Below are 13,952 nucleotides of genomic sequence, written 5' to 3'. Positions count from 1 at the left end.
TGTCGAGGTGTTCTACAGGGGTCCGCTACGCCATGGCACCTGTTTAAACTGAGCTTTTTTAGCTGAGGCGTACTAAATTATTGCACGAGATACGTTGTTATTTTTTCATTCAGACCATCGAATACGTATAAGTGTTTTTTCGCTTGTGTAAGACATATCATATCCGCTTTATACTGGTTTAACGAATAAACCAAAATGTAGCGCTTTAATGAATATACTGCAAATATATGGTCTTTTATAAGAGTAATTTGGGTGATTTAATATTTGTACTTCAACCTAAACACAAAAACTTATTAGACACATCGAACGAACGAACAGAAAGCTTGCTAAAGTCAAGCACTTCTTGGTTTTTTAATGAAACAGGTTTGAAAGAATATATATATATAAGTGGTAACTTAGTAACACTTGCATATGATTATGCTTAGCATGTCAATACAATCGCTATTTAGCGTTACAACATCGTTTAACTGTACCCTCTAGTACGCTGAAGTTTGCTAGCCCAACATACACATTTTTAACTTTGGATACCACACCTGGTAATTGCGCTTCTTGTCTCTGAAACCTTCTGGAAGCTCTCATCAGTGGTTGCATAGAAATTATCTTCTAGAAAGCGTGACATACGCGCCGTGCCACATTGCACACGGTTACAACTGACTCATTAAATATTGATTGGCCTAAACTCTTTTTTGGCCTATTGATTTTTGACCTACAATGCCAATCTAAAATTGGCCTAAACTAAACTACATCGACTCTTTTCTTCATTTGCATATTATTAACTTATTGTGGATACGTCCTTGTAGAGGTGCTGATCAGAGCAAATGTTTTTTGCTTGGCTTTAAAATTGTCGCTTGGTTACGGCTGGAACATAATTGGTTTAAACCTATTATGCCATATAACTGAACATTATGCTGCGTTACATAACAGATGCTATACCTCAACACGTGAATGTACTTATCCAAGGGAGATTTTCACAAAGACGTAACAGTCGCAGACTGGGAAAATTTTGGTTCGATGAATAAAGCAAACTCATCGGTGAACCCCAGACCCCCTTGGCAGCACCTAGAATGATATGGTCATAACAGTTTCCAGAATCTCAAACGGGAACTTACTTAGAAATTGGCAATGGTAAAAACTGTCACGAGACCAGCTAAAAGTGACGCGTTAACCGATTGTAATCCTCTGAGGCTTCTAGTTAACCGCTCCGATCATTGTCGCTGCACTACGTTTCTGATTAACTCAGGCATGTTTCATATATCGATGGAAACTGGCACCACCGAAAAGCTTTCGTAATGGAGCAGTCGCGTGTCTGACGCATCACTTGCGATGGAATGAAAGTGCACACAATGAGTCAAGGCCTATCATTGTATCGCACTGAATGCACATTGTTCACAAGCATTATTTAGGCTTGATGGATTGCGATATGCCGTACGCAGCGTTAGCACCAGATAAAGGGTGATGCTCGCCGAGCTCCACCCCAAGAACGCGGTGTCACGCCTACACATGCGCCCCACAGGCAGCCGCCATCAGCGTAGACAACTGCCCCCCCCCCCCTCCCCTGATGGTGCTGTTAAACTAACTCTGAACTGACCTGGATGCTGCCCGCGCAGCGTGTTAAAAGCCAAGAATGCCAAGCCGACCCTCAACGGCGTCAGTGTTGGGCGATCACTCCACCCGCGCCGTAGAAGAAGGCCGCGAGACGGTGCTGAGAGTCCACGGCAGTCCCCGCACGAACGGGCGCCCGTCTCGACGCACCTCTGACCTGCGTCCGTGCTGCGGTACCTGGCGTCGGTCGAGTCGGACGTCCGCGATGGCATGGAATAGCCCTGACCCTGACAATGTCCTGCCGACGCTGACGTGTCCGACCGCTGCCGGACACGCGGGGCCGGGGCACTGGGTCGCCGCAGACCCCCGGCCAGGTCAAGGTCGGCACACAGGCGCCCGGGCCCTGCGGTCTGAAGTGGAAAATCCTCCGGCAGTGGTCGCCGCGGTGTAATGGTGACCTACTTCTCCGGCACATCCGCAGCCACCGAGCGTGCTGCTGCGGTGAACAGGAATGTTGAGAACCGGGGAAACGGTCGAGGTCAGATGTCGATTGCGGCTGGCGGAGGAAAGTCGCGCAGGAGGCTGGTTCGTGCAGCTGCTGTCAAAACCGGTTCAGGCAAGCCTCAAGCTCTTTGTTTACTTAAGCCACAGCAATGGGCCCCACCTTGGAGAGGATGGAGGCAACGCGTTGATGTTTTTTAAATCTTGCATGGAGCCTCTGGCAATACATGGAACGTGAAAACTTAAAAAGACTCAGCCTTTCTAATCAGGCAACCAAGCTGTCGTTGTCACACAACAAAAACAAAAATAATTTGGCCCGAACCAATTTCGAAAAACCACCTAAAATAGTGCCCTTATTGTGCCTTGTCTATGGACCTAGCACAATGGACTAAAACGCTGTCGCAATAGCAATTCCATTAAGTGGCACACTTTTCCCATATAGCCGTGTTGTGGCTAAAACGCTGAAGAATTAATATTATGCCTAAATAAACTGATCAAAACCTATCAATTTGGAGGAAGCAACTCAAACGTATACATATTTAGCTGAAAGTGATTTATGATGGTCGGATTCTTTTACAGAAAACGGGAGACTGCACCAGGAGATCTTATGTGGATCAACGGCATATAAAGTTACTGTTTGATTTCCTAGGTCATCTAGCATTTTTGGTTTGCTACAAGTTTTCTCTCAAGAAAAATGTCGAAGATGGCCCAATGACAGGTGAGTACCCAGCAAGACTGATGACAGTTGTGGCACATCCTGTCTGGGTGTTTAGTCTATGGCTACAATTATAGATAAGACGCAAGTGTGGTATATTTCCGGTGTTCGTGATTTGTAGGTGTTCAGAAAGGACCATTAAATCTCCATCTACGGGGGTGGGGACCTCAGAAAACCTCCTTAAGGTATTTTTGGACTAACTTCTGAGTGTTTTTAAGCACGGTGCTGATATTGGTGGCAACCGAGTTAGCATCATTTTCACTATCTGAAAATTTGAAGTTTCTGATCTCGCTGGTTGGTAATTCATAGTTCGCTTCTCAAAGCCACTCTGGCGACATTTCACCCAAAGGTGACAGCTACCACTTTAAGTTCGCATGAAGCACACTTCAACGAGGTTTTCTGGACTCATTTTATCTAGATTTTTCTCAGGTGTATTGCCATCGTTTAATTACCTTCTTAAGGTCACATCAACGCAGGTCAAGCTTCGCCAGACTATCATTTTCCGTCAGATTTAACCAATGGAAGGTCACACGAGTCATTGCAAGCCTTAATTACACATAACGTACGGCTGTGGAAGGTCTTTTCATTCCAGCTCTCCTCATTAATGTCGCTTGTTCAGCTTTTAATATAGATAGACGGCCAATGATACCATCGCCTAGACTCATTTGACCTGACATGACCTATTACAGGTCACACTTATCGAAGTTCTGATACCATAGGCATACCATACCATAAGTGCCTGATACCAATTTTCCAAGAGCTTTTCAACGCTGTATTCCGCACTGACAATTTTGTGTTCGGTTTTGCATAGCCTATTGCCTCTTGTGCCGTGTGTAATGCAAGAAATGGCACATGCAAGCGATGGATATAGAAATATACTTGCGGTCTGATCTCTCCAGAGCTGGCTCTTAATCTGGGCATTTTGGGCAATTGGACAGCATTTTCTTAAGGCTGGGTCAATGCTGTCTCTAAATATCATCACACAAGCAGTGTCAGATGTGGAGCCAGTAGCTTTGCCAGTGGGGAGGCTTTGAGGGTCATGCCTCCTGGACGTGCCCCCTTGACGTGGCCGCTTCCTCCACCTCAGCTGGACACGAAGGCCCAGTGGTTTTTGACATTTTTAGGAGCCTGGGGCCGCTAGCAATCAAACACCGGGTCCGCGAGGCATCACGATAGGATCACGAGCCTAAAGAGGCTCCCCTTATTCTAGAGCAGGACGCCCGGGCGACAAGGGGGCCCCTTGGTCGGAAGGGCCCTCTTACCCTTTCACTCGATTTAACGCTCTCTTGGGCGCCACTATGTGGAGCCGAACTCAATTTGTAAAAGTCACCTGACGTCAGACTCGGAATCAACTGTGCACACTGTGCATCAGAGTTAATGTCGACCCTGCTCAGCCGGACTTAGCACAAGTCTGTTCCATGTAGCGCGCTTACGTGGTCTTCGGGCATGTCCGGTCTTCGTGGAGATTGCGCTGCGGTGCCGGGAGGCCCCGCTGTTCACCGACAACACTGGAACGACGTTTTTAGCCCAGACCAAAGCCATTGAGGGTGACCAATGATAGCTTGTCTTTTGGCAAAAGACTTCAGCGACAGCAACCTCAGTCACACGGTGCACTGTGACGCACCCTGGAACTTGGCGCCGCTCCATCTTACAAAAGAACGCTGATTTCGGCCAGCCTTGTTCTCAGATTCTTGCCTTTTATCGGTGCACCACCTTTCGCCGGAATGGCCAGACAGATTCAACCCACACAATTTGTAGAGGTCAGTTTAATCTTCTTTTTTTTTGCCTGAAAGACAAGTCGAAACTACCAGAAGAGAAAATTCACATTGTAATTGAAATCGAATCAAATTAATTAATTGGCTGCATTAGATAAACAGACCCACCTTAACCGGTTCATCCTTACCTTTTGCAAAACAGATACCTTGAGGCGCATTGCCAGATTTTCTCGGGGTTTTCAAAAGATGTTGAGGGCTCGTGAACTGAATGCCAGCGTAGCTCGAAACAAAACATTACAAAAATTTCCATTGGCTTGCCCGACCCCTGATAGTCTGGGAAAGTTCACGCTTTGTGCAGAATCCATCAGCGAGAAAGAAATTGCAACCGTCTAAGAGTAAAAGCACCGACGCCCGGCTTTGCAGTTTCCATGGGCCGTGTGGCGCCAGCCTCGCAACGATGTCTGGCGGTGGTCAAAAGACAGGCAAAAATGACGACGTAACAGAAGGTGGTACTTCCCAACGCTTCGTGACATGAACTGGTAGGTGTGCAGGTGTGCAGAAGGCTTCACCTGTGGGATTTTCAGATTGATACTCAGGACAGATGTACCACACGTAGTACCACGACCTCATGACGCAATGGCGTAATCTCTCTGGCTTGTGTTGCTGTAACAGCTTATTCCGTTTGAGCGAACCGACTTGCGCACTCACGTTTAACAACAGAGTAGTCAGTCACGTTCATCAAGTTGGATCGATATTACACATTCACATTGTCTGCTGTGTGTAACTGTGTATACTGTGAGCCAAATTCAATGTACTCACCGATCAGAATAAGACAGCCACACAGATGGACCTTGTAATATCATTCGCAAATGTATGAGTCACTAAGTGCGACATTAAAAACAACGGGGTTATTGAAGGTGAAAGGTCGAGATCGTGTACGGCATGTGGAGTAAAAACACACAGAAATTCTTTGATGAATTTGAGGCTTGCCACAAGTCTGCATTGGATACGTCTTCTGATTTTTACCAAGTAATGATTTGCGACATTTATCTACGCACTCCAGAAGCTCTCAAGCAATGTCATACATGAAGATCCATAACAAGATACAAAGAGCGTTCTACTATGCCACCAAGACTGACGAATGCTCCACAGTGCATCCATCATGTAGGGTGCATTTAGGCGTTGTCTCTCGCATGCCAAGTCATATAACAGTATGTCAGGCAAAATGCAGCATACAAATAAAAATGTCACATTTGAGGACGGTTTTGCCACATTCGCTTACACATGCGATTACTTTGAAATTTAGCACAAGCATTCAGCTCGCATAGCCCCACCTAGCCAACAAACATTACATTGCTGCATTCCAACGGCCGTCTTGCAGAGACTTTCAAACCTTGGAGATGACAACCTCGCATGTGTAAATAGAAAGACATGACATGCCAACTAAAAGACACAGGGACTCCTTGGAAGAATTTGAAATTTGGCACAGTCACATATTATGTACTTGTAGAGCTTTTCAACAGTTGGCAAGCTGTGCTATTTCAATTTCGCATTTCAGAGGCTCTCAAATAATGACATACGCCACTTGTCTATTGAACGATACAAATAGCAACCAAATATGCCACCATGACCATCGAATACCGTGCATCACAGCCTGTAGAATGCATTTAGGCGTTGTCTCTCACATGACATGTCATATGACTCTACGATATCCAGAATGTGGCACACAAAGCAAAAATGCCACACTCAATGGCGATTTCAACACATTCCCATATATGCAAAACCTCCTCAATACTTCATCGTTTGTCGCAATGACACGATTCTATGACGTCGGAGTCTCCGTCAGATGGCCGTATCAGAATCGAAACTCTAGCAGAGGAGATGACTCACTTGACATACGTCAACCTGCCGAGAGGTGACGTGTGTGTTGGCGCTTGCGAGCGTAACCCTATATTTGCTGTATGTGTGGGCTGTAGCCATTTATCGTGATGTTCCTGCATATTTGCCCGTTTTTCATGTGATTTACTTGCATTCACATGCTTCATTATGGTACTATTTTTAAGTTATTCCATTACCAACCCTACTTCCGTCATACCCCGTACCACTGCCCAACGTCGCGTATTACACAGAGAACACGTAATTTGTGTTCGAGAATCCAACCCTCTTACTCTCTATCTTGCTTCATCCTGCCCCCCCCCCCCCCCCCCCCGACCGGGTACAACGCGCATATGCGCGGGTTTAAAGCTCGGCGGTTGGCCCCCTGGCGCATGCAAACCTGCTCCACCGTCAGCCATTTTCTTTCATCCCATAGCTCTGAAATGATCATTTCTGGTCGAAAGGGCTCTAATCCAAACAACCAATCAACCACATGTGTTCGCAAGTTGCAATCAGCGCATCAAAACGGTGAAAGGACGACTGATGTCCACTGATGCCATGGATCGTACCAGCGCACGCTAGACACGAATAATTCGATGATCATATTTGTTCTTGGCCTTGACCGCTACGTGGCCCATGATGTGGTCCTGCTTGCGTGACTTTGCGCATGGTCGATAATGTCTGGATAATCTTGAAATAGTCTGCACGTAATCAAATGGTCTCCGAAGAAGCCAACAGTCTGCGAATGTGTCAAAATCGTCGTGGAATGTAAATTTTTCATACGCATGCCTCAATTTGTATGCCACGCTTTCATATGAAATGGTGTGTGTGTGGGGGGGGGGGGGGGGGGGGTTCTGTGGTGGGTTGCGCGCGCTGCGCCGCTGCCAGGCTGCCGCTGGATATATATGCGCCGCCGGCTGCCATTGCCACGCCTCTCCACAAGCGCGAATTATACTAAGGGGCCCATTGGTCAACATACGAGCCAGATGATGTGAGCGCATGACTCGGCACGTTGTGACTCCGGTACACCCGACATCAACACACACTGATGTCAGCCACAGAGCTAGGATGGAGAAGGTGACCCGGACATTGGTGGGATGGTAGGTCCGGTCAGGCACCATGGAAGGCCGTCTCCTCGCGTATGGCTGTGCGCCCTTAACCACGGTACCCCAACTCCACCTTTTAGCTGAATCCGTGTATTTGACGCCCCACTACACTCACTCCAAGCCTACACATCCGCTTGCGCCTACGTCACCCCACTCATTCTTGACTCTCACACGGATGGGACCCCCCCCCCCCCCCCTCCAGCTCCATGGCATTAAAATTGGTCGATCTGGGCGAGTCTTTGTTGAGCTAAGGTAAATTATCGATCACATTCCAGACATTCAGTAATCCACACCCATCGTCGTTGTATCCACACGTTTAAGCCCTATCTAAGACATACCAAGTTGATTTCATCAACATGGCACCGACGCAGCTGGTGGGCTGGAACCAGGCGTCCGAAGTTGGACAACTGCTAGTTCCCCTGCCTGACCTCCAGGGTGACGACTCTCTATTCGGACAACGCTCCCCGCGTTTCGTCCACGGTGGGCGGCCCTCTATTCCTCCGGCCACGTCCACCGCTCGCAGTTTTCCGCTGCAGCACACGCGCCTTAAGCAGCGCATCGTCCGGCACTGAGACACCGCCTGCGGCGCATCTGCGCTGCCGCTTCCCGCCCGCCGGAGTGAGCTTTGCAAGGCGCGGCCCCTTATGCGTGGTGCGTCTCTTAGAGGTCTGGAGGTAGACAGCGCACCCGATGGGACGGTGGAATCCATCGGCAGACGGCGAGCGCCCGACGTGACCTGCGTGCACGCCTCCAGATTTCCTCCGCTGGTGTGCTCTGGGGACGGTCTGACCGGCCTGTCCAACGACCTGGTTCCTTGTCTCCCTCTCTATGGGCATCGACGGCGGGATTTCTATCCGTCCCAAACATCCCGCCATCAAGAGCTCATGAGGCCTGGTGCACACCACGTCAGGAGAGAACATGCTGTGTCCTGTCCTCTCCCAAAGCATGGTACACCAGCGGATAAACCCACCTGTACCCGCCGTGCATAAGCCGGCATTCAGGGCAATTCCCACTGGTCCTTGGTCATACTGTGACCTTTGCCACTTCACGCCGTTACATCTGAAGTCAAGTGAGAGACGACGAAACAGTCGATCGCTTCTTATTCCAAAAAAGAGCGAAACCGTGCCACCGATTCACGCTACCCACAAACAAAACATATTCATATCCATACCCACATGGCTGGACACGGAAAATATCAGCGTTCGCCCTCTGCCGTCACAAGTCCGAGCGATCGGCCGACCGACCGAGGCCTTAGGGCATCGATAAGTTTGGCTCCGCCCTGGATTCGAACGCCAGTCCATCCGCTTAATGAAACGTCAGATGACTGTCCCTCGGCCGGGTCCGCCGGCGGGACGACGGGCTAAATGCGGGGAGGACTGCCGGGCAGGCACCGACGACCTAGTCCGGCACTCCCTTGGATTCCAGGCCAAGAAAAACTGACAACCCAACCAAAACCCCCCACCAAAAAAAACAACAACGACAAAACGCTACGACAGGAAGCATCGTCGCGATGAACGCACTCGTTCCATGCCCGGCCCAAGCGCGTCCGTGGCCTTACGTCCGTGTGTGGCTTCAGTGGGTTTGGATCCCTCACGCTCGGCATGTAGCGCGATCCTGCAACTTGCCGGCGGGCCGCGGGCGCAGGACTCCCTCGTCCGTCCAAACCCAAGATGCCGTCCTCTGCCGGCGGGCCGCGAGCGCAGGACTCCCTCGTCCATTCCATACCCAAGATGCCGTCCTCTGCCGGCGGGCCGCGGGCGCAGGACTCCCTCGTCCGTCCATACCCAAGATGCCGTCCTCTGCCGGCGAGTCACGGGCTCAGGACTCCCTCGTCCGTCCATACCCAAGATGCCGTCCTCTGCTGGCGAGCCGCGGGCGCAGGACTCCCTCGTCCGTCCATACCCAAGATGCCGTCCTCTGCCGGCGGGCCGCGGCGCAGGACTCCCTCGTCCTTCCATACCCAAGATGCCGTCCTCTGCCGGCGGGCCGCGGGCGCAGGACTCCCTCGTCCGTCCATACCCAAGATGCCGTCCTCTGCTGGCGAGCCGCGGGCGCAGGACTCCCTCGTCCGTCCATACCCAAGATGCCGTCCTCTGCCTGCGGGTCGTCGGTTCCCGCGCCGCCCCTGCGCACCGTCGGGTGCTGCCCTCTGCCGCGATTGCCGATGCCGCCTGATAGATGGCGTCTGCGTCTCCTTCCGAGCGCTACCCCTGCCGGCGCCTCGCGAGTGACACGGAGTCGCAGGCAGTCCCTCGAGACGTGGCGGGCTCGGTGTGCACCTCGCCACGGTGCCCCGCCATCCATGACAGGCGATCTCCCTCCGACCTCTGGCTAACGGCCCGGAGATCCCGTCCGGTTTGGAAAGTTCGACGCCGTACTCCCCCGTGCCGAGCCTTCGGTGTCCGTGACGGATCCCTCCAAGACGAGAGGGGCTCTTACCAACCGAGCATGGACACTGCATTCCGATCAGTCAGAAATCGAGCCAGGCCAGGCAGCACAAAGGAAAACAATGGGGAAAGAGCCAAGCGACACGCACTCGTTAGAGGAATCCGTGCAGCGCATGCGCTGGACGGAGCTGGCCGCACCGAATTAAACAAGAAGACGAGGAACTAAGCAGGAAACAACAAACAAACAAAGATGTCGGTAGCATAGCCAGAGTTTTTCACCAATGTTTTCAATATTTGCTAGAATTTGGAAGCTTTAGAACCGTCTAATGTTTCTGCTTCTGAAACAGTAACACAGGCAGATGGGGCCAGGGTACTGGGCTGTGTGCCCCGCTTCGTATCCGAGAGGCCCGAAGGTCCCCTCGGGACCCACGATTAGTGGTTCGACTTGAGGGCCCGAAGGGTTCAAAAGGCCATTCGGAGGTCCGATCACTTCATTGCCTGCTAGAGGGCCCTGTACGGATCAGGGGCCCCTGAGTCGGTAACAGGCTATATGTTGGATCAAACACCATGAGAAACGCACAGTCGGTTTCGTGGCAGCATAGGCCTGAGTGTCCATTTCTCAAGCAGGTAAGAAACTGGAGCCAGAGATTTACGTTGGTCGCAGCCCCACAGCGCCTAACGGGGACCCGGGGCGCTGTGGCTCCGGCAAAGGGCTCCAGACCGGCTGGCAAAGGGCTCCAAACCGGTCTGAGGCAATGTTGGAGGAGGCCCGAAGAGCCTGGAGGACTCACCGGGCCCGATGATCGAGAGCTCGATTGGAAGGTCTAAGAGTACGAAGGACTGGTCGGTATGTTATTCAGTAGTGTCGGTCTGCGGGGACTGACCCTTGGATGACAGTCAGAGGGCCCTTTGTACCGATCAGGGGCATCCTGGGCCGATATTCGTCTATGTGTCGGCCAGGCACCACCAGTGCTGCACAGTCCGCTCCGCATTGGTTTAGGAGCGGACCGTGGAAAGAAGGCCTGAAGGCCCACTTCCCAATCAGCTACAAAGTTGGGACCAGTGATTTACACTAGTTGGTGCACCTGTATTTATCAGTGGCTCCCAGTACCTAACAGAGGGCCCTATACTCGCAATAGGCCCGAAGCGACCAATGGCAGTGTTCGATGAAGCCCTAAGAGGGACCCGGGCAGCCCAACAGAACCGACTATCAAGGCCCGGCTGAAGGGCATAACGGCCCGCAAGATTGGCTGTAGATCACATAAAGAATCGTGGTCCGTAGGGTGATGACCTGAAATATCGGGCAGAGGTCCTCTTGTACCGATAAGGACCTCTTGAGACAAGGCGGATGTCCAACTCGGCCAGAGACCGCGAACACCGAACAGAGACTCCCTGTCATCCTGAACCTTGGGGGCCCATTTGGCAAATAGGAGAAAGGTAATGGGCCACGGTCGACATTGGTCTGGGTCTCTGAAACAGTGGTCGGACCCCTTTGTGGGCCAGGGGCCCACAGTGCATGACAAGGGGATACGTCTCGGGCCAGTGGTCCCCAGTCGGTCACGGACATTGTTTGATGAGGTTCGAACAGGGACCGGAAGAGCCCGCGGGACCCAAGATCAACGGCACAATTGGACTCGGACCCGGCCCACACCCGTAGTGCCATAACCTGAAACGTCAGTCAGAGGGCTTCTATTAGGTCCCTCTTGCTAAGGTTCTGTATACCTATTTTTGGGACCTCGACAATGAGCCAAACAGTCGGCTCCATGTCCGTCTGAGCCCTTGGGACCCATTTCACAAGCAAGAATGAGGCCGGGGCCCGCGATTTGCAATGTTCAGGGTCCCTGACACAATGAGAGGCTCCTGTGTCGGTCAGGGGTCAGCTGCGCGGGTCAGAAGGCCTCCCGCGTCAGGGAGAGGACCAATATGGCATGACGTTTCACTATAAAGGCCTCCCGTCGGCCAGGGGATGCCGCCCCTTGTAGTCAGCAGGACGGCCGGGCGACACACCGCGGTGGGACAAAATGGCCTTTCATCCCTTCACCGGGAACAAAAATGTGCCTCATAGTGTATCTATCTATTTTTCTATATATATATATATATATATATATATATATATATATATGTGTGTGATACCTTAGTAAACATGCCCTCATTAACAGATGGGTCATATCCGGTGATTTTTGGGGGCCCCTTGTTAACCCGGTGCGCCCCTTGCCATGGCTCTGGCTGCGCCCTTGGTCCCTGGCTGCAATTTTTCCAACTTAATTAGCTTAATTCAACTTAATTTTTTAATGTGCCGTAAACGGAAATCAATACGCTAAAACCTACCAGTGGTATCGACTTAAATAACATCGTGAGGGTCCGGGCATAATAACCAAACACTGCTGTTATCTGGAAGTCCTAAAATTGAATGCGGCCGAAAATGATTTATAACACCGTAATCGGCATATCAAACATTAACACTGACGGATTTTCAGGAAAAAACTCGTTGATCATATCCATCGTCAGTGCGTCATAAAGCCCCAATGACTTCGAGCAAAATGGAGGGGGTCTGGGTCTGAATATAAAGTAAGAATATGACTGGTCTGCAAATGCAAAATGGTCTTCTGATCCATCAAACATATTTAGCCAGAAGAAGAAGGCAGACGCTTGCTTAGAATCTTTCCAACGAACATGACTTCAAGGCATCGGAAACAGACCCTTGATACGTACCTACCGACGTACCACAACCTATACGTTATTCCAGAGACGGGATGCGTCGCCCCGCCCGAGACCAATCCAAATCTAGTAGTAGAAACTGGCATGAAAAAAAGCTAACTCACCGTAGAAACAGGAGCTTTCAACGCCAGTTCATGCAAATGCTGGCTTATATAGTTATACAGACATGCCAGCGTGAGATGCTAGCTGTTGGTAGGATTCGGTTCAAAGGCACTGTTTCCAGATGATTGTCTGCATGCCGAAGAATTATGCCCCCACAATTAAATTATTTGTAGGCTTGACTTGCACCATCGTAAGACGTAACTGCTGTTGTCAAACCACGTATTAATGAGTTTAATGTCGAGTAGCCATTCATAACACACATACACACAGATTCACGGGATTTGCAACTAATTAATGATAGTTGCCGTGCAATACCTCTCAAACTACAAATGCTACTAGGATGAGTAGGGTCTCTGACATGATTAAAAGGCTTGTTTGACATACAAATAATCTTAGTTGGATACAAGAGATCTAGTTATGCATACTAGTAAAATTGCATGGGAACCGTTTTTTGTCAGAATGCTTAGCGTATATTAGAACCTCCTAGAATCACTTTGGCATTTTTAAAACTTTTCAGTGACTCAACGTGAAAATGGCTTTCACGCAGGCAATATATATGCAATCTGCATAGGAGAGCCCACATGTCCGTGAATCTAACGTTCTATGTTCAACACAAGTGCAACTGCGTACATTGCTCAACATTGTAAAGCCAGCTGTCCGTACTAGCAAGCAGTTCGTTTCTCAAGTGCAAACGCTAAAGGTATCGTGAGGTCCTGCGTCTTGGAGCCGTCCGACTCGCCGGTCGGGGCCGGGCCGAGCCCGCCCGGCACACGAGGGAGGGCGCCTTTAGTGCGCGGCGTGCCGCGGGGTGTGTCGCGATGCGGCCGGGGCCGCGTCCCCCTGTCTGCATACCACTGACGCCGACCGTGTTGGATCGCAGCTATTTCTGGCGAGCGAGGGCAGATTTGCTGGTAGTTTCATTCATACCAGCTTGGGGGCGCCTGATAACGCACTCGATTTCTGGAAGTTGACTAAGATAATGGTATGATAACGCTGCAGCCATCATAAATTTGGGTATGACACCAAAACAATAAAAATAATACAAAAATATGGCATTAGTATGACACTAAAATTCCAGCTCTTGGAAAGGCACATCTTTGAATAAAAAGAGCATAGAAAGATCCATGTGAAATAGAACGGCAGCTTCTGCAAAACAAATGCAAGACACGACCAGCCGTACGCAATGCTGCAAAGACCTGGCTTGATGAAGCGAACTCAATTTCTGAGGTCCAAAGCCGAACAAGTAAACAAGACTGCAAAGTAAACCCATCGCCATAAGTTGTACGCATCC

The sequence above is a fragment of the Pollicipes pollicipes genome, unplaced genomic scaffold (assembly GCF_011947565.3).
Source record: "Pollicipes pollicipes isolate AB1234 unplaced genomic scaffold, Ppol_2.1 Scaffold_7231;HRSCAF=8579_pilon_pilon_pilon, whole genome shotgun sequence".
Classification (NCBI taxonomy): domain Eukaryota; kingdom Metazoa; phylum Arthropoda; class Thecostraca; order Pollicipedomorpha; family Pollicipedidae; genus Pollicipes; species Pollicipes pollicipes.
Note: the sequence above shows the minus strand (reverse complement) of the source record.